Below are 24,782 nucleotides of genomic sequence, written 5' to 3'. Positions count from 1 at the left end.
ATCACCGTCGCTGAGAAGAAGGAGATAATTGAAAAACACGAACGATGTGTGCGTTCGTGTGATTTAGTGGCCGAGCACGGCTATGCTCAGTCAACCATTGCTACCATTCTCCGGAACAAAGAAGCCATCAAAGGTGCGTCTGTTGCAAAGGGTGTTTCCTTGCTCTCAAAGCGACGGTCTCGGGCAATCGAAGAAGTTGAAAAACTTCTGTTAATTTGGATTAACGAAAAGCAGCTATCTGGCGACAGCGTGAGTAAAGCTATTTTATGCGAGAAAGCATGGCTAATTCACGCCGATATCGCCATGTGCCAACCTGGAAGTTTGTCGCTTATTGAGGATTTTAAAGTCAGTAACGGTACGGTTCGAGAACATCTGAGGGCGACGAGCAGGAGATGGCTGCAGCATCAAGTGAGCTCATAAAGGCAATGTTGGCAAAGTGGAATGATGTGCAGGCTTTTACCGAACAGTTCCATCCAGAAAAGACTGTGGTTATCAACATGATAAACGATAATGTGATGCCTCAGCTTCGTAAAACCTTACAAGTCAGAAAGCAACAGGTGTCAATTAAGAGGTTTTCAATCAGCAAAAATGATGAGGAGTCTCCAAAGAAAAAAGAAGAGAAGCCACACCAGAGGTTAAGTTACCAACAGTCCTTATGGAAGGTGACTCCCCTTCCATAAGCCACGAACGACCATCAAAAAGGTAAATAAAACTTTATATTACAGCACAGTTTATTTCTTTAATTACAGTCCTCATGTAATGTGCCTCTCTTTCCAAACAGCAATTCCCTTTGGCCTTCGACCAACACCATTCCATCAAGCCATCAATGACCATCACAAATGTAAATAAAGTGACATTATGATACAATGCAGTGTATTTCTTTCATTAGCACATTTATTACACATAGAATAAGGTATGTTGTGTGTAGTTTTAAGGCTTATTCAGTTGAAAAGTATATTTTAGGGAAACCCGGGAACGGATTATTCCCATTTTAATGGTTTCCTATGGGATTTTTATATATATATATATATATATATATATATATATATATATATATATATATATATATATATATATATATATATATATATATATATATATATCAGTGACATGCAGTCAGTGGAGGCAGTGCCTCACCTGTCATAATGGAAAGTTGTCATGGAAATCTCATCTCATCTCATTTTCCGTACCGCTTATTCCTCATTAGGGTCGCGGGGGTAGCTGGAGCCTATCTCAGCTGTCTTCGGGCACGAGGCGGGGGACACCCTGAATTGGTTGCCAGCCAATCGCAGGGCACACAAAGTCATACAACAGTCACTCTCACACTCACACCTATGGACAATTTGGAGTGGTCAATCTGCCTGCCATGCATGTTTTTGGAGTGTGGGAGGAAACCGGAGAAAACCCACGCGGGTCCGGGGAGAACATGCAAACTCCACACAGGGAGGCCGGACCGGGACGCGAACCAGCGACCTCTGCACTGTGAAGCCGGTGTGCTAACCACTCGACTACCGGGCCGCCCTGTCATGGAAATATCAAATGAAAAAAATAAATTAAACAGTTATATGTATTTAGTGATTTGTACTTTAAAGTTCTTGTCCATTTAACTTCACCGTTTTAGGATTTTTTTCAAAATCGGTGAATTTTCACATTTACCGTTCAAATAAGTAGAGACGAGCAGTGAGGCACCAGCCGGCTGATCCTCACCATGGATTGCGCAATCACTATGCTTACTGTGCTGGCTTGCTCTGCAGTGAGACCGCATTGCTCTTGTGGCGTCACACATGTGTATGATTTTGAAGTGTGCCTTTCAACCCTTGCATGTCTTTCAATTCATTGATCTCCTTGATGTGCGTCTCACCCTCACGCATATCACACGCTTGAAAATGGTATAAAAGGAGCTGTCGCGGGACAGAGAAATTGGGAGAACCACGGGGCAGAATCATCTCAGACTCATCTCGGACTCAGACCCAGACAGACACACCGCTCGCAGAGACCTGCTCAGCATCGCACGGAGTTTCACAGCACGACTTGCTCGACTCCACGCCACCATCAAGCTCTGCGCATCACCCGCCTGGGAGATCTGACAACAAACCTACTTACAAATAAAGAGAAACATCAAACTCTTTATTGGCGAGCCAGCCAGGAGGATTTTTTTCCCTCCTCCTCAGCCCAATCAACTCCCCAAATGCAAAAAAACAGATTTCCCAGCCGCCCATGAACCCGGCATCTTCACATCAAGACCCCTCAAGCCGAGCTCCCGATGGGCCGCCACCACCCGTGGGCGCCCCGACCCCACCGTGAAACCTGCCGCACCCTGATGGCCAACACCGTCCAATTCGCCTGGCGACTCTGCAACTAGCTGCATCGTATATGTCCACGATTGGACATCGTCGGACATCGCTTATGTCCACGATCGGACATCATATATGTCCACGATCGGACATCGTCGGACATCGCTTATGTCCACGATCGGACTTCGGGAAGACGCTTCATGGCCGACACGGCCGCCGACATCAGCGTATTTCCTCAGCGTCCTGCAGAGCGCCATGGCAGCGCGATCATCGCCACCGTCGCCGATGACCGGCCTGTCCGTGCCCGGCAGCATGACCAACCCCACACTTCTTCACCCTCACAATCCCTCATCGACCGACTCAAACTGGCAGTCGTCGAGCACTCTTTGCCGTGCTTCCGTACAACGACTTCAGGCACCACGAAACTTCCTCGGCAACCACCCCACCGACGCCTGCCATGCCCGGTGACCATCATCTTGCCTGGCCTCACCATGTCGCAGAATGACTTTTGTTTTTATTTATTTTTCCTTCATCGCTTTCACCGACTTCGGATCCAGGAGGGGAGCCCTGTGGCGTCACACGTGTGTCTGATTTTGAAGTGTGCCTTTCAACCCTTGCATGTCTTTCAATTCCTTGATCTCCTTGATGTGTGTCTCACCCTGACGCATATCACACGCTTGAAAATGGTATAAAAGGAGCTGTCGCGGGACAGAGAAGTTGGGAGAACCACGGAGCAGAATCATCTCAGACTCATCTCGGACTCAGACCCAGACAGACACACCGCTCGCAGAGACCTGCTCAGCATCGCACGATAAAGAGAAACATCAAACTCTTTACTGTCCTTCTGCATATCGCTATTAAAGCGTTCAAACACGTTTAGTATATGAACTAAATTTCTACAGTTTAGCTGGTGTATATAATGTAGAGTCATTGTACATTATAAACACTGTACTACAGTGTTTATTTTGTTTTATTTTTATCAAAACGCTGTGCGTAGGTGAGGCAAACAGTTCTCCCGCCTCATGACAGGCAAGGGGCGCTCGTGATTCCAGAGATACTTCTTACTCCACGTCTGCAGAATAATAGAATTAGAGACAGAAAGCTACAGTAAACAGTTAGCAAGTAAAGTGCAACCCTGCAGTCATTTTTTCATGTTGCTTGACCTCACTTTCAGAATGGAGGATTACATATCTAAATTGAAAGAATTTTCTAAACTGGACTTTCAATCGAAGCAGGAGGTAATAATTAAAGGAAGACCAACACCGGAGCTAAAAGGTTTTCTTCAGATAACGGGACACAATACTCACTCTTTTCAAGCGGACTGGTACACACGAAAAGGCTGGCTGTGTGGATGTCCAGCAAGAAACCGCCTTTTCTGCTTTTCCTGCCTTGTGACAATATCTTGTGACAATATCTGGACTCAAATGGGATATTGCGACCTGAAAAATTTACAATGGAGCCTCATCAAAAATGAGCGAAGACTCAACATCAGCATCCACAATGCTAAGGTAAAGGAGAACCGGGAGATTTTAAAAGATCTCATCAATGCCACCAGCTTCCTTGCCAAACAACAGCTGGCATTTCGTGGAAATGATGAAAGTAAAGGCTCTGCTCATCGTGGCAACTATGTTGAACTATTACATGCTTTCGCTCAGAAAGATGACAGGCTAGCGAGTCATTTTGGGACATCCACTATATTTTCTAGCCTGTGAAACAGAATACAAAACAATTTAATTGAAGCAGTTGGTGATGTCATTAGAAATGACATTAAAAAGGAGATCGGTGCAGCCCCATTTGTTGCTGTAGAAGTAGACGAGATTGTCATTCTCAGCACTGAAAACATACAGTCGGAACAGGACTGATCAAGGACGACTTTCTTCACTGGCAGTGATCTCCGTTGAGACAGAGAGACTTTTAAAACTGAAGAAAGATAAGGAAGGCTTCTACAAAGAAGTTATCGATGCTTTTCTTCAGAAGGAGCGGCACATGGACTAAAGGTAACACGATAAAAATGTTTTTTTTAATTATTTTTTTCTATGCTACAGTTTGTATATATAAAGAATGCTGACATGAAATTTTAAACAAAATACGTTAACTGTTGCCAATCAAATGGTGAATAAACTACTCTGTAGAGTTCATATGTTTGTAAATCTGACTATGATGACGTCAGTGCCTCACCAGCCATGAACCTCACCGCACGTCACCATGGGGCCGATACTGGTCGTATCGGCCCCATTTATATTTCCCTGAGGGGAAATATAAATGGGGCCGATACGACCAGTCAGACTTTAGTTAGCTGACGAAGCCTCTTGGATAGGAGGCGAAACGTCCGAAACCTTCACTTTTGTACAGATGACGGCTGAAGAAACCTTCTCATCGATGGACCACTCCTGTACGACTGAGAGCCTACACAGACGTAAATTATATACATTGAAAATATTTATTTAAACAAGGAACGCCTGCTTCGGTTTGTGTTTCGTGTCGGACCAATTTACAGGGTTGGACAGGAAGTTGTACGCATACGTTTGAATGACATCTGGGCATTCGAAGTCTGTTGAGTCAAGACGTATCGTACCAACTAATTAATATTTTGTCAAATCCATCTGGAAAGCTGAATTACAGATAGAAGATGGAGGAATGTCTGATTTGCTACGTATAAAGGACTTGATTGAAAGTTTAAAAGGTGAAAAAGGTGAAGATGCAGTGCGAAAGAGAAGCATAGTGCCCCCAGACACTGGCCCCTGGCGCAAAGATTTCAATATATCTGGAAAAATAGGTGAGCTCGGACAAAGAGATAAACTCACATTTCCTAGTTTGGTGAGGCAGATAGAAAGTGGGCTCAGTAAAGGCTACCACGTGGACGAGATCATCGACGCAGTGGTTCGTGCCATAACACCGGGTCTGCAGTTGAGAAGTTACCTCGAAGGGAAAGGGAACCTCACCCTACCTTCTTTACGAAGGATTCCCCGTTCTCATTTTCAGGAGAGAGGAGCCACTAAATTGTACAAGCGCTCTCATCGGAAGTGCAGACCAATAAAGAGTCTCCACAGAACTTCCTACTGAGGGCAATTGATTTTCGTCAAAGGATTCCTTTTCCATCTCAAGAGACCGAATCAGGTTTGAAGTATGATCCTACATTGGTCCAGAGTTTATTCCTGCACACAGTTCTGACAGGGTTACAGAGTGACAATGTAAAGAGTGACATGCAACCTTTCCTCCTGCTAATCATCACATCAGATGAAGTACTGTTAGAAAAATTAAACATAGCATGTGCAAATGAAAAAGAGCGACAGGAAAAAAAGAAAAATGCTGCTCCGCGGGTAACCACGGTAAACACTGTCCAGTTAGATGACACACCAGTCCCGATTGGGAAGGAGACAGTCTTAAAGCAGAGTACTGTTACTGTGCCGAATGAACTCCTTTCAGAGATCAAAGAGATGAGGTCAGAGATGATGCTGTTAAGGGAGCTGCGGGCGGAAGTGTCCCGGATCAAAGAGACTATTCAAAAACCAACAGTCACTTCTCAGCCCACCAGCGGAGGACCTGAACGCCTGCCGGACCACTACCCTGGACAGGTCATCTTCACTCCACCTTCACCATATCAGGTAGATCCACCAGCCAGCCAGCACTCCCCATCAGCTCTTCAGCAGTACCACCTAGCACCAGGTACCAGGCCGATGAGGGGGGCAGCACAGTTCCAGCAGCGGTTCGTCCCTCAGCAGTACTACATGCCCCGCCGCCCTCAGCCCAGGTGTTATTCTTGTATTCAGACAGGTCAAGAATATTGTCAGCACTGTTTTAAATGTGGAAGTAATGAACATTTCAGAGCAGGCTGCAATGCACAGAACCCAGCCAGGAGCCACGCTTTAAACTAAAAAGGGTTACCCCAGTGGGACATGGTGTGACCACAGAGACAGATAGGTCCCAGTGTTACAGTGGTGCTATGAAAATGGAATGTAAGCCCCACACATGTGGGAAGAGATATAAGCAGTCATTTGTCGAGCGTACAGATAAGAAACAGTGTGGCAAATTACCTTTGGTCAGGGAGTTAGTGGGAAAGAAATGTCTTATTCTGTGCTTTTTGGGTAACAAAAGGGTTGAAGCACTCTGGGACTCAGGATCACAGGTGTGTGCTGTAGATGAGTTATGGAAACAAACGAACTTACCTGACGTGTCATCGAAAAATGTAAATGAGCTTATTGACCCTGATAATATTCTAAATATTGTGGCAGCTAATGGAACAAATATGCCTTATGTAGGATGGCTTGAGATACCATTTAAACTTGGTGCTAATGAAGCAGGGCTACTTGTATCAGTTTTAGTACTAAAAGGAAACCAGCAACAGTGTCCTATCATAGGGTTTAATGTCATTGAGCGTCTTGTGTTGGATAGCCTCTCTAATGAGACACAAAAAGGGGATACAGAAAAGCTCTTGAAATTGTTAGACTAGCTTTTCCCCACCTTAAGCGCAATAAAGCAGTCACTTTCATAAAAGCAGTTAGTGTGTGACAAGCGCATGAGTACCGTGTAAAAACAACAAATGAGAGATTCACTATAGCTAGACATAGCTCACTTTTTATTCCATGCAAAGTACAGGCTAAGCCCTTTAAGGAAGATGTTACCTTGGTTTTTGAGCCAAGTGAAAACCCACAGTGGCCAGATGGCCTAGAGTTTTGTGACTCGTTGGTCTCAGTAAAGGCTGGTTCTATTCCTAAAATAGTTGTTCGTGTCCAGAACCCTACTAACCATGACATTAGTTTGCCAGTAAATACTATTATTGGTACAGTGCAGTCAGTAGGGTCTGTCTACCCAGCTAACATATTTAAAAGATACCTTCCTTCAGCGGTTGTCAATGAGGTCCATGTCCAGGATACCACCATCCTGCTCAGTGAGCATTGGGACCCCCCAATTGACCTTTCTCATCTGGACGAAGATAAAAGAAAGACCGTTCAGGAAATGTTGAGAGAGGAATCGGCATTATTTTAAAAATCGGACGACGACATAGGGTGTGCGGAAAACCTACAAATGGACATTTTGTTAAAAGACACAGAGCCCGACATATATGTCTGTACCAAAGCCACTGTGCAGAGAGGTGAAAGACTATTTACAGGACTTGATAGCACAGGGGTGGGTGGAAAAGTCCACTTCTTCCTACTCATCCCCTGTCGTCTGTGTCAGGAAAAAAGATGGTACACTGCGCTTATGTATTGACTACAGAGAGCTGAATCGGAAAACACAGCCTGACCGGCACCCCATCCCACGGGTACAGGACGTGCTGGACAGCCTTGGGGGTAACACCATCTTCTCGCTCCTGGACCAAGGCAAAGCATACCACCAGGGGTTCGTGTCCAAAGGGAGCCGACACCTGACCACCTTCGTGACCCCCTGGGGCCTTTATGAATGGATTTAAATCCCTTTTGGACTCATGAATGCACCAGCATCGTTTCAGCTGTGTATGGAACAATGTCTGAAGGGGTTACGGGACAAAATATGTGTCCCCTATCTTGATGACATTCTTGTTTTCAGCGGGACATTTGACAACCACGTTGAGGATGTCAGGCGAGTGTTGCGACATCTCAGAGGAAATGGAATAAAACTCAATTCCCGAAAGTGTGACCTCTTCAAGCCGGAAGTGAGGTACCTCGGCAGGATTGTCTCTGCTGAGGGGAGCAGAATGGACCCGGCAGATACAGCAGCAGTGCGTGCCCTGAAAAACAGGCAGCCAGGTGCTGTCGGTGAGCTTCGAGCCATTTTGGGACTATTAAGCTATTATAGGCAATAAATCAAAGATTTCTCTTGTATTGCTAGTCCCTTGTATGATTTGCTTAAAGCCCCTTTGAATGTTGAGACTCAGCAGCACCAAGGAAAAAAATGGAAAGTGAGACATAACAGTGTGCATTCCAACACACGTATTGAGTGGAGTGATGAGCATCAGTCGTCATCAGCGTTAGAGCAGCTCATAGACTGTTTAGTCCAACCACCAGTTTTAGGTTTTCCTGACTTCGCGCAGCCTTTCATTTTGCATACAGATGCCTCCAACCGGGGTTTAGGTGCTGTGTTGTACCAAAGACAAAATGGCAAACTTCGCGTGATAGCCTATGGCTCTCGGACTTTAACGGCAGCTGAGAAGAATTATAACTTACACTCGGGCAAGTTGGAATTTTTGGCACTTAAGTGGGCGATCACAGACAAGTTTCGTGATTATTTGTACTGTGCACCATTCTTCACTGTGTTTAGTGACAATAATCCACTCACTTATGTACTGTCGACTGCTAAGTTAAATGCAACTGGGTGCAGGTTGGTCGCAGAACTTTCTGATTTTCATTTTACTGTTAAATATCGTGCTGGTAAGGAAAATGTTGATGCAGACAGTTTATCTTAGGATGCCCCTTGATATGGTAACATATGGAAGGATGTACAAAAGAAATGTCATATGTTGCTGTGAGTGCTGCCGTACAAGCAGTTGACCAACAGAACGAGTCTAGTGCAGCTTGGTCGATGGGAATCTTAGCCACGTGTGCCGAGGTGTCACTAAACACATCAATAGCTCCATTGACTGTTGAACAGATCAAGCTCGATCAAGAGACTGACACCAATATAGGACATATTATTAGACACAAACTGGCAGAGACGAAACCGCTAGGTACTGCACTAGGAAAACATTGTCCTCAAGTTGTTTGTCTTGTGAGGGAATGGGACAAGCTACACTTTAATGACAGAGATGTTTTGTACAGAAAAACAGCAAACAGAACCCAACTACTGCTTCCTGAAAAACACAAGGTGACAGTGTTAAAAGAGCTGCATGGTGAAATGGGCCACCATGGTGTAGAAAGGACTCTTTCCTTTGTAAGGGATCGTTTTTACTGGCCCTTTATGCAAAAAGAAATAGAGGACTATGTACTGAGAGAGTGTGTGTGTCCAAAACACAAAAAGCCCAACCGTGAGACCAGAGCCCCTCTCACTAATATTGTGACTACTCAGCCTTTTGAACTTGTCTCTGTTGACTTTTTGCATCTTGACAAATGTAAGGGTAGTTATGAATACGTGCTTGTGCGAGTAGACCATTTTACATGTTTTGCTCAAGTTTATGCTACAACGTCCAAATGGCAAAACAGCGGCAAACAACATCTTTAATGACTATGCTTTAAAGTTTGGGTTCCCCCTTCGGATTCACCATGACCAGGGTGGTGAATTTGAAAATCAACTTTTTGCTCAACTGAAGGAATATTGTGGGGTTGCGGGTTCAAGGACAACTCCCTACCACCAACAGAGAAATGGACAGGTTGAACGATTTAATCGAATACTGATCCAGATGTTAAAGACACTGACAGAGAAACAAAAGAGTAACTGGAAAGACTCACTAAACAAACTAGTTCATGCTTACAACTGTACCAGAAGTACAAGTTTTACTTACTTTATGGACGTTCACCACGTTTACCAGTTGATATGTTGTTTAGTTTGAATCCAGACTCTAACCAGGATGACACCAACCAGAATGACAATGTGAAGAAGTGGAAACAGGGTATGGAGGAAGCGTATGTGATCATGCAAGAAAATAACAACAAAGCTGCTGCCAGGAATAAGAGACTATATGACAGTAAACTAAAGTATTCTACCCTGTTGCCCGGTGATCGTGTTCTAGTTCGAAACTTAACCCCACGCGGAGGTCCAGGCAAACTGAGGAACCACTGGGAGGATGTTGTTCATACAGTGGTTCGTCAAGTGAGCAAAGACATTCTAGTTTATGAGCTGAAACCTGAGAGGGGGAAGGGCAGATCTAGGATACTCCACCGCAATCTCTTGCTGCCATGTGATCATTTGCTATTAGAGACTTCACTACAGCCCCAGTCAAAGGAAAAGTCCACTCGGCAACGATCGAACAAGATGCCAGAGATGGATTCAGAAGAGGATGATGAGGAGGATGAGTATTATCCAGCGTTGCACCCGGCCAGACTTGCTAGAACTGCGGGACGTGAGCTTCGTGGAGACAACCCATCATGATGACAATCAACCGGGGAATGAACTGCCGGGGACAAAGCCGGGAGCTGCGGAAGTTGACCAACCTCCAGAAGGCAACATTGGTCAGGAAAATGATCCACCTGTGACGGTGTGCCTCCCTCTACCCCCCAGTAATTCTGATATTGGAAAATCAACAGCCATGACGAGAGCACAGGAGACCCAAGGTATTCACGTTTGATAGGCTTGGTTCGCCATCTTGTTACAATGTAGGGACAGTACCATGTTATGGTGAACAGACAATGCCTTGGATGTATGGTGCACACCCTTATTATGTTCCGGAGTACTAGAGAGATGGTTAATCGACACTTCTGTTTGATAGTACAGTGAGATGGACACACGAAGACCTCTGATGAGTATAATTCAAACGGAATGTATGAAAAGAGTTCCAGTCTGTAAACTGTTCATTATTATAGTTCATATTTTGGGTTGTTTTGGGTATATCGTCCAGCGCATTTAGGTATTTACTAGTACCTTTGAGGGGGAGTATGTGACAGGTTGAAATGTATCTTATTTAGTATTTTGGTTACATTCGCATAGTTACATTGGTTTACAAATGATATATATTGAAAATGTTTATTTAAACAAGGAACGCCTGCTTCGGTTTGTGATTCGTGACGGACTGATTTACAGGGTTGGACAGGAAGTTGTTGTACGCATACGTTTGCATGACATCTGGGCTTTCGAAGTAAACCACTGTTGAGTCAAGACGTATCGCACTGCTTGTCTTGTGTTTTTTTCTGGATCCCACAACACCGTATCTCCCTTACCATGGTGGAGAGCGCAACACATGATCAGTAAATATGGGAAGTAACATTAGAATTGAATGAGCTCTGCCATTTCTACCAGGTTTTCTGCATTCATAGAGCCAATGCCCTCCTGGCAGATCACCATCACCCAATTTTCATAGTTTTGGCGATTGCCACCAGTAAAGTGGATGGCTTTTTCTGAGAAAACTGAGATTGTTCGTACCTCCAGCTGTTCCATGCTGATTGTTTGGGTCCATGTGCAACACAATATTTCTTGATGCCCTTGATCGAGTCAAAAAAAGAAATCTATTTGCACCACCCGTGCTACCCATCGCGCCCACAGATCAGTGTACACAATTTATGTTTTGTATATTGTACGTAATGTATGTTTTGTCTACTTTCTGCCATCTAATTGTCAAGTACACTTGGGGCATGTAAAAGATTGCGGTCTGTCAGATTCCCAAAAAAATAAGAGAAGGTTTGAATCAGTGGAAACAGTGAGATGTGCCATTGTTTTTACATTGCGTGCACTATCCATTATGTGAAATTAGAAGAAACAATCATTGAATAAAATCATGTGGTTAAAATAATGTCCTAGCCACGACATTAGTTTTTTATGATGCCTTCTTTTTCTGATTGCAAAAAGAAAAATATGCATACCTCCTGTATATTAAAATGCTGTTTGAAATGATCAAGAATCAGTGTAAAATTTTATTGTAAAATACAAGACTTCTATCAACCTAAAAGGTGTACAAAATGCAATGCTGCATGCTTGTGCTCGTGTCTTAGACTGGGTAAAGACATTATGCATGTTAGGAAGAGTAGACAGATGAAGGATTTTATTTTATTGTTAGGTTTTAAGGAACAGTGATGGTCTCTCAGAATGTGGAAAGCAGTCACAACGTGACAGAGGGAGACCGGGAGAAGACAGCCAGAGTGCTTTGGGCTTTTGAACAGGAAGCAGCTGCAACATGTGTCATGAATCGGCTTCGATTTGACGTGCTTTTTGTCTGATGTCTGAGGACTCCTCTTGCCCTAAGAAAACATTTCAGAACTTATTGTTTGCCTGCACAGCCCTGACTGCCAATGAATTTTGGAAGAAATGATGTGTTGGAGGAAAGGACTGTGAAAGAAGAGAGGTGGTACAGTGCAGTCAGTAGGGTCTGTCTACCCAGCTAACATATTTAAAAGATACCTTCCTTCAGCGGTTGTCAATGAGGACTTTTCCACCCACCCCTGTGCTATGTGTGTGTGTGTGTGTGTGTGTGTGTGTGTGTGTGTGTGTGTGTGTGTGTGTGTGTGTGTGTGTGTGTGTGTGTGTGTGTGTGTGTGTGTGTGTGTGTGTGTGTGTGTGTGTGTGTGTGCGTGTGTGTGCGTGTGTGCGTGCGTGTGTGTGTGTGTGCCTCGACTGGGATCACCACCTTATCGTGGTGAGGCACTTTGTGCGTCTCAATGACCCTGAGAGCTATGTCGGCCGGAGTCTTGCACTCCTGGCAGGGTCACCCAAGCCGAACAGTTTGAGGGGTAGAGGCCAGACAAAGAGTGATCCCAAACCCGCACCCAGGGGTAGGCGTAGGCGGAGTCCAACAAACCGGACTACCGGCAGCCCCCTGCAACTCCTGCCAGAAAATGGTCATCATGAGTGTCCTCATGCCACCAGAATCTCATCTGGTAAGAGTGAAGATGGTGGAAGTGTGGACTGTGCACACTCACCTTAATCTCTACCTTTGCGCAAGCTTCTTGCCCCAATCCCCCCCCCCCCCATCCCATAAAAAACCAAAGTCCTGTGGCGATGTGGAATGGCAGTGGGCACAGGCCAAGGATGTGGCTGGAAGTGCCTAGCCAAACCATGCACGCAGACGACAATGGAGTGATGGTCGTTGATAGTGCGGGATGGAGCAGCGCATCTCCTCGGCAGCTTCCATTGTGTCTGAGCAGCTCCACACTGCTCACCCCTGTGTTGGGGAAGGACCTAGAAAAAGTGGTCTAAAAATTGTCTGCTCTCCACACTCCGGACGGTAAACCGCAATAGTCGGAGCATCCCCCCTGCGGTCGAAACTTCAAAAAACGAATCACAAAAAAACTCAGCATTGCTTCGTGGAATGTCCGCACGCTGTTGGACCCGGCTCAAACCGCTCAGAGGCCCCACCGGAAGACAGCACTTGTAGCCATGGAGCTCGCAAGATACAACATCGACATTGCGGCCCTCAGCGAGACCAGACTACATGGAGAAGACTCCCTGACAGAGGTTGGTGCAGGGTATACCTTCTTCTGGAAAGGGGTCCCCGAAGGCAACCGCCGTATCCATGGAGTTGGCTTTGCTGTGAAGTCCTAACTTCTGCAATGCATTCCGGAATCCCCTATTGGCATCAATGAAAGGCTGATGACCTGGCGCATTCCCTTGGCAAAGGGACGCTTCGCTACACTCATCAGTGCTTACGCACCAACTCTGGATGCCAACCACATTGTCAAGGACGAGTTCTACAGAGCTCTGGACACCATCCTGCAGAAAACTCCGGCCACGGATAAGCTCCTCATCATGGGAGATTTCAATGGAAGGGTGGGCATGGAACATCTCGTGTGGAATGAAGTTATTGGCCAGCATGGAGTGGGAAAGATGAACACCAATGGCCTTCGGCTACTCTCCCTCTGTGCAGAGCATCACCTGGTCATTACTAACACCATCTTTTAATGAAAGACAGGTTCAAGACCACTTGGCAGCACCCCCGCTCCAAACATTGGCACCTCCTGGACTATGTGATTGCCCGTCAGAAGGACATACAGGATGTCCTTATCACCCGTGCCATGTGTGGAGCTGAGTGTTGGACTGACCACCATATGGTCAGATCCAAACTCCTTATACGCATACTTCCCCGTCGTCCAAGGACAGCTCCCAACGGAAAGCTCTGCTGCACAGCACTGACCAACCCCACCATCAAAGCCAACCTTCAACGTCTCCTTGCCTAAAAACTCGACAATATCCCAGAGGAACCGGTCGACTGGCAAGCTCTGCGTCAGGCTATTTACAGCATAGCCTCAGAAGTGGTTGGACAGTCAAGGAGAAGACACCAGGATTGGTTCGATTCAAACTCTGATGAAATACAGTCCATTCTAAAAGCAAAACATGAGGCCCACAAAGCTCTTCTGTCATGTCCCACGTCTCACACCCGGAAAGCAATCTTTACCGAAGCAATGGCAGCAACCCAGCGGGCACTCCGTGTCATGGAAGACTCCTGGTGGTTGCAGAAGGCACATGAGATCCAATATCTGGCAGACTGTAACAACACCCAGGGTTTCTACAATGCCATCCAAGAACTGTATGGCCCTAGAAAGCAAAAACTTTCTCCAGTGCAATCTGCTGATGGCTCTGTGCTCCTTAAGGACCGCCATGAGATCCTTGCTCGCTGGGCAAACCATTTCGAGACCCTTCTCACCACCACCAACCCCGTCAACTCAAAAATTCTGGACAATCTTCCAGGCCAATCATGAGCCTTGACACCCCACCATCTTTTTCGGAGACCAGGCAGGCCATCATGAGCCTTAGGAACAACAAAAGTGCTGGACCTGATGGCATCCCTGCATAAGTTTACAAACACGGAGGTTATCTCCTCACGCGCCGTCTGCACCTCCTTATACATAACATCTGGGAACACGGGAAGCTCCCACAGGACTGGAAGGACGCCAACATCATTGTAATCTACAAAAGGAAAGGGGACAAAACAGTGTGTGGGAATAGCCGAGGAATCTCTCCCCTCTCCACCGCAGGGAAAATTTTGTCCAAAATCATGCTCAGTAGGCTGGCCAAGCATCTCTCAGAGTCTGTGCTTCCAGAAACGCAGTGTGGTTTCCGGAAGACAAGATCCACCACAGACATGATTTTTGTATTAAGGCAGCTTATGGAGAAGAGCAGAGGACATCACCTGGACCTCTACATCGCCTTCATAGATCTCAACAAAGCATTTGACACCGTCAACCGTGAGTTGCTATGGAAGCACCTCTCCAAACTTGGGGTTCCACCCAAGTTTCTTTGCATCCTCCAGCAGCTGCATGACGGGATGCAAGCCAGAGTACTCTTCGGAGAGCTCCAGTCAGAGCTCTTTGGGGTGAACTCTGGGGTGAAGCAGGGCTGTGTCTTGGCTCCAGCGCTCTTTAATATCCTCCTTTCTGCCGTCACGTGCCTATTTCACAAAGGCATCGGACATGAAGATGGCATCCGCGTGGAGTACCACCTCGATGGAAACCTCTTCAACATCAGACGTCTCCAGGCCCACACAAAGACAAAAATCTGCCACATCTGCGAACTTCAGTATGCTGATGACTGTGCTGTACTAGCTCACAGCTCAGAATCTATGCAGCAGGCTCTCAATACCATTTCTAATTTGTACCAGTCTTTTGGTCTCCAGATCAACATAAAAAAACAGAGCTCATGTTCCAACCTGTGTCGCCAACTCCCACACCACCCAGCCTTCACATCAATGGCATTTCACTAAATATAGTGGATTATTTTACCTACCTTGGCTCCACTTTGTCCACCAAGTGCTCCCTTGACATGGAAATACACAATCGTATAAATAAAGCCTCATCATCGTTTGGACGTTTACGCAGCAGAATCTTTATGAACCGAAATCTGAGAATTGGAACCAAGATTGCCGTATACAACGCAGTATGTCTGTCCACTCTCCTCTATGGGGCAGAAACATGGACCACATACCGCCGGCACTTAACTACCCTTGAGGCCTTCCACATCTGGAGCCAGCAGAAGATCCTTGGCCTGTCCTGGGAAGATCGAGTTCCCCACTCAGACATCTTTCAGCGCACAAATTCCATCTGCATGGAAGCGGCAGTTGCAAAAAAACACCTTCGGTGGATTGGACACACCATCCGCATGCCCGATCACCGCCTGCCCCGCCAAATCCTCTATGGACAGCTGAAAGATGTGAAGCGCTCTGCAGGGGGGCAAAAGCGACGCCTCAAGGACTACACCAGGGACCTCCTTAAACGAGCCAACATCAACATCAGGAAGCTCGAAACTTTGGCCACAAACCGACAGACCTGGCAGACCACTTGTGTCAGGATAGTCTCTGAAATACATCAAATCCACATAGACGCATTCAACGACACCAGCAGGCGGCTGGTACCCCCCTGCCATCCGGCCTCCCATGTTCCATCTGTGAACGTGTCTGCGGCTCAAGGATTGGGCTCTATGCCCAGTAAAAGTGGCATCAGTGACATCGTCGCTAACCCCCCCCCTCCCCCGCCCCAACATCAAGACCTAAAATGAGGTCCCCACGGGCAAATTGCTCTGAGAGACTGCAAAATGAGGTCCCCACGGGAAAATTGCTCTGAGAGATTTCAAACCATGTTTTAAAGACGTTTCATGACATTTCCTAAAGTGTCCCCACGGGGGCATTCCAGACCAAAACCTGTGTGAGTGTATGCGACCCTAATGTGGCAGACTGGTGTACGCCAGGGATGTGACCGCGCACTAGTCCTGTTCAACATCTTCCTCCTGTTTGTGACACTCTTGCTCCATGAGAAAAACAGTGGGGTTACCGTAGATTTCCGGCTTGATGGAAATCTATTCAACATCAGGAGACTCCACGCAGTCACGAAAGTAAGATCAGAGCAAGTCATCAAACTCCAATATGCAGATGACTGTGCAGTTATGGCCCATACACCAGAAGCACTACAAGCTAGTCTCCCAGATGCTGCAGATGCCTATGGTAGACTGGGCCTCTCTGTCAATGTGGAAAAGACTGAGGTAATCTGTCAGTGGGCATCCATTCCTCCAGTTCATCCACCAACATTCACCATCTCCAATAAGCCACTAGCAATAGTGGACTCTTTCAAATACCTGGTAGCTTTCTCTCTGACGACTGCAGCATCGACAGAGCGATACGAAACCGGATCAAACAGGCATCAGCATCTTTTGGCAGACTTAGGAGGAGAGTCTTTCAAAACAAAGACCTCAAATTCCACACCAAGACAGCAGTTTATCGAGCTGTTGTTGTGTCAACCCTCTTCTAGAGTCGCCACCTTAGGATACTTGAGGCCTTCCACATCAAGTGCCTACAATGCATCCTTGGGCTATCCTGGAGAGACAGAGTCCACCACACTGAAATACTCTGCAAAACCAACTGCATCAGTGTGGAAGCTACAGTCACCCAGCACCAACTTCGCTGGCTAGGCCATGTGATCAGGATGCCAGAAGAGCGCTGGCCACGTAAGGTGCTTTATGGCCAGCTCCATCTCGACCGCCGCCTGGCAGGAGGCCCCAAAAAAGGCTATAAAGACCAGGTGAATACTGCCATGAAAAAATGCGGCCTGAACCTGACCGACCCAGCTGGAGGACATTGCAGCTCAATGCTCCATCTGGCGGCAGCTCCTCCAACAAGGCATACAGAAACTTGAGGAAGACTGAGGTGACCGACGGACCAGGAAACGTCAAAGGAGACATCATGCCAGTGCCATACCCACAACCCCAGTCAATGCCTTCACCTGCCCTGCCTGTGGCAAGCAGTGTGGATCACGGATTGGGCTATACAGTCACATTAAATGGTCCCACAAGAAGAAGCAGCGATGGACTGTCATCGGACACGATGGACAACCTTAAGCAAGTAAGACGTTGTAGCAGTAGAGGAATGAGCATGCCCACCACAACATATTTATGTGAAAATATGTATAAGTAACACGAGGCCTACAATTGCATCCCTGCATGTAGCTTTCAATGTCATGGCCTTATGCCAACAACGTGGCACACTAGCATCGAGAGTATCCAGCATATTTCATTCAGGTAATGATGAAACTACGGTGACATAGATTGGTCTCATAAATCGTATTTTCGAGACTCTTGTCACCACCTTCACCGTGGTTCATGGGCCAGTGCAGCCAGTATTACTCGATGATTTTTATAAAATAGAATTAAATTGATACATACAGCTAATACTGCAGCCCCGATTCTATTGTAAACGCAAAAACACATGTGCAGCGATGCATTTGGGCCGCCCCATTTACGCATTTTGACAGCCGCTGGAGCAACTTTTTAACACCACTCCACCGGCGCGCGTCTATTACGATTGGCCCATATTGCTACGTGATCTGCGCCTCATATGACATACATCTTTTAAAATAGCTAAAGATACAAATTTAGTTAAACAGCAATTGAAAACTGTTCGTTTTGATTGAGTGGTTTTAACTTTTGTCGTGATTCGCTGGAAACTGCTGAGATAATATAATTGAATAATCATTTAGCCATGATACATTGCACTATTTACATCGAACGACATCGACATAAATGGTTGCATTATGGAGCGAGAGAACAGGTATTAAAGATAAGAATAGATATTAAACACAAACATATTTTCATTTTTTTAAGAAGCAACGGAGTGACAATTCGTTTCAGCAAACTGCTGTTAACGATTCGAATTTAGCGGATAAGGGACATTATTTCAGGGCTGTTGCAGAACATTGGAAATCTTCCAAGCAAAGAAATTTCAGTAGAAACTAATGAGAAATATTGTGCTTCGTCTGTTCTCTTTGTCATCTCTGTACCGTAGCATATCAAAATAGCACAGCATTTATTGTGTAGTAACTTAAGAAAATAGATATAGTTTATTTTATGTATGAATAAATTATTCGACTTGAATTAAAATTGTTTGTATATTAGAAATATAGATTTTAGACAAATGATGTTTAATGTTGCTGTCGCTGAGAAGTTTGTCAAACTGACGATGGTTCAGACCTCTGGACCGGATGAAATTTAAACAACCACTTCCATGACGTGGTCCATTTTCAGCGACTTGCAACACAATGCCTCCTGGTGCAAAATACAGTGAAATGTCCAGAAACGATCTCCTCCATTAAGGGCTTGTACTTTGTCTTTGAACTTTGTCGTGACACCTGCTTATTTTGCCGACCATGGATGGCGCGCCGTCTGTAGCCAGGCTGACAGCGCGGGACCAGTCCACTCCAACTCTGTCCAATGCAGCAACGACACAGCCGAAAATGTCCTCGGCTGTTGTGGTGTCCATCATTGGGACCAACTCAAGAAACTCTTCAGTAACAGTCAATGTCTCATCAACTCCTCGAATAAATATGGCCAGTTGGGCCACGTCTGTGATGTCAGTGCTCTCGTCAATTGCCACGGAAAATGCAATAAATGACTTGACAAGTTTAGTTACAAGTACAGCCGCCTTCATCATGCATCGTTTAACAAAGTCACCGTCGGAATACGGCTTCGATGCTAATGCTATTTCACTAGTAATGAGGTAGCTGGCTTTTACCGCTGCTTCACTGACTTCTCGGCTCCGGATGCTGTTTCCTCACACCCGCCAGCAATTTGTTCATCTTTTCTCTTCTCAGTTGTCCTTGCAACCCGTCATATTTTTCGCTGTGATTAGTCTCGTAGTGGTGTCGAATATTATATTCCTTCAATACCGAAGCTTGTTGCAAACACACCACGCACAAATGCTTTCCGTGCATCTCTGTAAATAAATAGGACGTGGTCCATTTTTATTTGAAAATTTTACACTCCTTATCTACTTTTCTCCGTTTGGGTAACGACATTTTGGCTAATGAGGGTGTAGCGGAGAGGTAGAGATCAAGGTATTAGCGTCGTAACAAGCAGCAAATGGCGCATTGATACAGTCTGCTGTTTTCAGTCTGTCTCAGTGATGCGGCTTGTGTTCTCCTCTGATAGACATGACTTCAAGACGGCAGTGTTAATTTCAAGTTCAAGCAACTTAGATTGAAAATTGAGAAAATTTAGGTCCGATCTGCACATGTTGTTAGTCAATATGTAATTAAAAGACAAGAGATATTTTCCATTGATTAAACATACAAATCTAAAAACTACACAATTGATGGACAATTTAAAAAAAAATACATACTGTAAAAGGGCCATCATTCAATGTAGCTCACTGTAAAACATGTGCCTTGATTATAAAATGATGCCTAAAAAAATCACAATGCCTCTTCTGATTTGAATACAAACAGCAGATATTGTGAATTCAATTCCATTCCAGAAAGTGATTTGCTAAATTTATATGTAATATACAGTACAGCATATACCGGTACAAAGAAATAAAATATGTCATAAGAAACTATGGCATTTCATTCATTCATTAAACATAATTATGGAAAAAGAAACATCTTTCAATCATTATTTTTTTAACATACAGGAAACATTGACATATTCTAATTCCTTGAAGAACAAAGGATGTAGAATTTTGAAAATATTATCTTCTTTCACTAGCATGGTTTATGAGTTTGCAAAGATTAGGGCTGGAATTATCTGCTGGCAAGATTCCGGGGAAGAGAAGAGAACCTTTTTCTGGAGGTATTCATCTGCCTCTCAACTGTCTCTTCCGTCACTCCTCAATGGACCAGAGGTGACAGGTTGGAGGAGGGGATTGAGAGGAAGAAGTGAAAGGAAGCAGATATGAAGAGATAAACCATAAGTTTCAAATGGAAATCAGGTTTTGTATTGAAGAAAAAACGTTGATGTGACAGCTTCCTGCCAAGAGAATGCACACTTGCTACCTGTTAAATAAATGACATGGCTGCATTTGAATTAACTGCAATTTCAGCCACCACAATGCATGTAACTCTATTAGTAACTGATGAGTTCATAGTTTGTACATTTGTACATGAAAGATGTTACCTGTTAGTGTGCAAAAATCCTGAAGCATGCACTTGTGAGAAAACTATATTGCTCGCTGCATTAAGATGGATCACAGAAGTAAATCAGAGGACATCCAAAGTGACAACCAAACATAGAAAAAGACAGGGAAAAGTGTATTTGTCAAAAAAATGGGTGTAAATGGTACAATGGTAAAAACTCACAGACAAAAAAAAGGCTACATAAAATGGAGCAATCTTATGACTTACCTCAATATGTCTCAGTATGATGAAAAGAATCGGAAATCATGTCTTTATTTGGCAAAATGTATTTCTCATTACATACACTTGCTCTTATCTTTCATTTTTCTTCAAGATATTATGTCATACACATCCCCCAAAAAACACATGGTATCCAGTTTATGGCTTTGGACAACCTTTTACAATAACGGTCACCCACTTTCAGTACCTTAAATGTTGCTGCCCACATGAGGTCCAACATGAAGAGACTGAAGAAAATGAAGATGACACTCATTCACCACAAGCTGTCTCAGTGGTATATTCTTCAGGTTTTTTTGTAAGCTGTAACCCTTCCATGAAGCAGTGAAAGCTCAGTCTCAATGTGTGCTGACACAGTGCCAGAACCAATGCCCGAGAAAATACAATGTGTCGCCTTGGTCTCTTTATGTGGGGGGATCAGACAACAAAGTAGACTGAACAGATGCACTTTTAATGCACTGCTTGATGTCAGTTTGCCATTGCAACAATGAAGCCATCTTTATATAGTGTGACAAATCTAAATATGTGAAAAATCCTAAAGCATGGGGTTACTGTGAGGAGGAGGGACAATTCACACTGCAGACTCAATCACGATTCGTGTCATTTAATCTCTGACAGGAAAAAAAAAACAGTACAGTGATACCTCAGTTTACAAACGCTTTAGCTAATGAACTTTTTGTTTTACGAACATTAAATTTGCGAGAACATAATCTTGGCATACAAACTAGTTTTCGGCGCACGAATCAAACCACACGGTCAAACTGCGCCACGGTGGCTGGCAGACAAGTTTTCCACACCCCGTTTGAGTGCAGAGGTGGTTTGCTAGCAAGTGGAGTACTTTTGCCTTTATGCGACCAAAAAAGACCCACCACAGGCTAGTGTTAAGTCGAAGAGGACACAAAAGAAAATTACGGTCAAGCAGAAAAAGGAGACCATCGAAAAACACTAATGAGGTGTGTGTTTATGTGATTTAGTGTCCCAGTACGCTAAATCGACCATTGCTACGTGTGGCTAAGAGTGTTTCTGTGTTGTCAAAGCAACGGTCTAAGGCACAGGTGTCAAAGTCAAGGCCCGCGGGCCAAATCCGGCCCGCCACATCATTTTTTTCCGGCCCGCGAAAGCAAATCAAACTTGTTAAATTCCATGATGATTGCTAAAATCTGAGCCAAAATGTCATATTTTTGGATGTCAACCACAATAAAAGTCATTATTCTTGACTTCAGATTTGAAAACGAGTTATTCATTAATTTGCTGTGTGCTCTATATGTAATATTTGAAGGGATTTAAACATTCTAATTCATTCCCCAAATTCATAACGGCCCTCGAGAGGAAACCATAACTACAATGTGGCCCGCGGCAAAAAATGACTTTGACACCCCTGGTCTAAGGCAATAGAAGAGGTTGAAAAACTTCTATTTATTTGGATTAACGAAAAGCAGCAAGCAGGGGACAGTGAGTGAGGATATTATCGCCGAGAAAGCGTGAGAACTTCACTCGGATATCACCAAGAGGCAACTACATAAACGACCATCACAAAGGTAAATAAAACGACTTTATTAGACAGTACAGTTTATTTCTTTAATTATAATACAATAACACATTTATGACACATAAAATAAGGTATATTTTGTGTAGTTTTAAGGTTTATTTATGGGGACCTGGGAACGGATTATTCTCTGGTTTCTTATGGGAAATAAATGTTTGGCAGACGAACTTTTCGCCTTACACACAATTTCTGGGAACCGATTAAGTTCGTAAGCTGAGGTATCACTGTATTTTCATTTGAACCTACAAATATATATTTTAGCCTCTATGCAAATTCAAACAGCACAAACCACTCCTTCTTTGGTAATGCATGCAAATAGTTTCTTGCAGCATGATAATGATTTTCACGGATGGGATTACATAGAAATGGCATCTGAAAGCCAGACAGATAGCAAATGTGGTTGTCAGACCACAACAAAAAGGGAAATACAAAGAGTCAGGGTGAGACGCACATCAAGGAGATCAAGGAATTGAAAGACGTGAAAGCTGCGGTGTGCACCGGTGACACCACACAGACTACAACAAAAAGGGAAAGACAAAGAAGGGGTTGATGACAAGGGAAATTATCACAATTATTTTCATTGGGATGGGATTGGAAAAATAATGAATACTTATTCATTATTCCTAAATGACCTCAAACATTTGTACTTTATTTATTCAACGAACAAAAATCTTAAACTACTATCATAGCCTCAGGTCCTTTTAGCCCTGAACACCTTATTCTTCTACTTTCAGTTATACAAATTCAAAATTGTATGGGAAGGCCTGTTGCATTTGTTATTCTGCGACATGCCCACCTTACATTTTTGCACACATTCAAATAGTGAATGAGGAAGAAAGAAAGAAAGAAAGAGTTAAGGGGGAGCCATTTAACCTTGCCTACAATATAAATGCTCATGGTATTTGTGATTTAACAAAAGCCTGGCCCTTGCCCACTGTTTTGCACCTAGCCAGTAACAACACAACAATGTGCTTGCAGAATATGCTGTGATGATAACTTTTCTTGGGTCACAATCGGTGTGATTGAAACATCCAATATAATGTCGTTTAAAATGCCCGATAGCATCTTTACATTGCAAAAACAGTAACTATCACTCAAAGCTACATTGCCATCTGTGCCACTCATTGAGATAATACTGTGCCGGTCAAAACAAGAAACAGATCATATATTACATTTGTATTCCCCCCAAAAAAAGTTTGTGTGGCATGCACACGTTGCTGCATTGCCAAATCAGTGTGTATAATATTGCTTTGACATTTTAACTCATTCACTGCCAGACGTGCAAAAATAGGTCCACTCCAGTTGCAGGGTTTTTGTCATTGTCACTTGAATTCCAGCACCCACAAAATATTGAGTTTTAGGACTACATTAACGTTCAACACAGCATAAGAAACCTTTGACTCTCTTCTTTCATGGATGGTCTGGAGATATATGATCTTGAAATGAAGGCGGCTGGCCAAAATACAATGCAATACATACATATTGGTTTATATAGCACTTTAACATTTGAAACTGGAACAAACCGCTAACATAGAAAAGCGTGAATGCTGCGTAGCGAGTGGCGTATCAACTCTGTACGGAGCTTTGAGACGCCGGCGCAGGAGGGGTAAGCGAGCCGGCGTGCTCGTCAGGCTACGGCAGCGTGGATTTCGAACGCCGCTCCCATCGATCCATCTCGCTAATCTACGCTCACTACCAAACAAGATGGACGAACTACTTCTTCTCACAAAAACAACAAAACATTTGCACGTTCTGCTGCGCAGTGCTTCACTGAGACCTGGCTCAGTGACCGACACCCGGATTCCGTGCTACACCTACCCGGCTTCCGTCTCCTCAGAGCAGACCGCGACACGAAGCAATCGGGGAAATCCAAATGTGGTGGAATATGCTTCTACATCATCGAAGAATGGTGCACCGATGTCACGACGCTCGACGCACACTGCATCCCTGGCTTGGAATCGCTGTCTCTCAACTGTAAGCCATTCTACTCGCCACGTGATTTCGCTTCCTTTATTCTCGTCGCCGTGTACAAGCTAATGCTAACGCGTGTATACAAACGCTAGCGGACCATGTAAACAAAGTGGAACTAAAATATCCAGAGTCACCCCTGATCATTTTGGGCGATTTTAATCAAACGCGTCTAAACCGTGAACTTCCCAAATATAAGCAGCATATTGACTGTTTCACCTGAGAAGAAAACATTCTAGATTACTGTTACACAGCACTCAAGGGGGCATACCGATCTGTAGCGCATGCAGCATTGGGTCTTTCTGACCACTA

At 44.5% G+C, this 24,782-nt stretch overlaps 1 protein-coding gene across 13 annotated transcripts in view; it reads right to left on the bottom strand.

Annotated features, from left to right (window-relative positions):
* Positions 1–24,782, bottom strand: part of fbrsl1 (fibrosin like 1) — a 476,317-nt gene that overhangs the window by 303,034 nt on the left and 148,501 nt on the right. The window contains exon 1 of one of the 13 annotated variants that reach the window (XM_088994776.1): positions 24,321–24,446. The exons of the other annotated variants lie outside the window; for them this stretch is intronic. The gene's annotated coding sequence lies outside the window, so the exon portion shown is untranslated. Of the gene's footprint in view, positions 1–24,320; positions 24,447–24,782 lie in introns of those variants that run through there. 13 annotated transcript variants of the gene reach the window in all.

Source organism: Hippocampus bargibanti, linkage group LG04, assembly GCF_051943395.1.
Source record: "Hippocampus bargibanti isolate YZ-2025 linkage group LG04, ASM5194339v1, whole genome shotgun sequence".
NCBI classification, from domain to species: Eukaryota; Metazoa; Chordata; class Actinopteri; order Syngnathiformes; family Syngnathidae; genus Hippocampus; species Hippocampus bargibanti.
Note: the sequence above shows the minus strand (reverse complement) of the source record. Positions and strands in the feature narration are given on the sequence as shown.